The sequence below is a fragment of the Austrofundulus limnaeus genome, unplaced genomic scaffold (assembly GCF_001266775.1).
Source record: "Austrofundulus limnaeus strain Quisiro unplaced genomic scaffold, Austrofundulus_limnaeus-1.0 Scaffold6336, whole genome shotgun sequence".
In the NCBI taxonomy this organism is placed as follows: domain Eukaryota; kingdom Metazoa; phylum Chordata; class Actinopteri; order Cyprinodontiformes; family Rivulidae; genus Austrofundulus; species Austrofundulus limnaeus.
In genome coordinates this window covers 1,714-2,058 of record NW_013958738.1, presented here as the reverse complement: position 1 = coordinate 2,058, position 345 = coordinate 1,714, and the positions used below count along the sequence as shown (strand labels likewise).

Sequence of the window (345 nt, the reverse complement as noted above, 5' to 3'; positions counted from 1 at the left end):
CAGGACCCACCTGAGGACATGACCCACCTGAGGACAGGACAAACCTGAGGACAGGACAAACCTGAGGACAGGACCCACCTGAGGACAGGACCCACCTGAGGACAGGACAAACCTGAGGACAGGACAAACCTGAGGACAGGACCCACCTGAGGACAGGACCCACCTGAGGACAGGACAAACCTGAGGACAGGACAAACCTGAGGACAGGACCCACCTGAGGACAGGATTCACCTGAGGACAGGATTCACCTGAGGACAGGACCCACCTGAGAACAGGACTCACCTGAGGACAGGATTCACCTGAGGACAGGACCCACCTGAGGACAGGACCCACCTGAGAACAGGA

The 345-nt window shown here is 58.3% G+C and overlaps 1 long non-coding RNA gene across 1 annotated transcript in view; it reads right to left on the bottom strand.

Moving 5' to 3' along the window:
- Nucleotides 1–110: 110 nt before the first annotated feature.
- Nucleotides 111–345, bottom strand: part of LOC106512391 (uncharacterized) — a 1,808-nt gene continuing 1,573 nt past the window's right edge. Inside the window, exon 3 of the long non-coding RNA XR_001309668.1 lies at nucleotides 111–333. This is a non-coding gene — a long non-coding RNA (uncharacterized LOC106512391). The remainder of the gene's footprint in view (nucleotides 334–345) is intronic.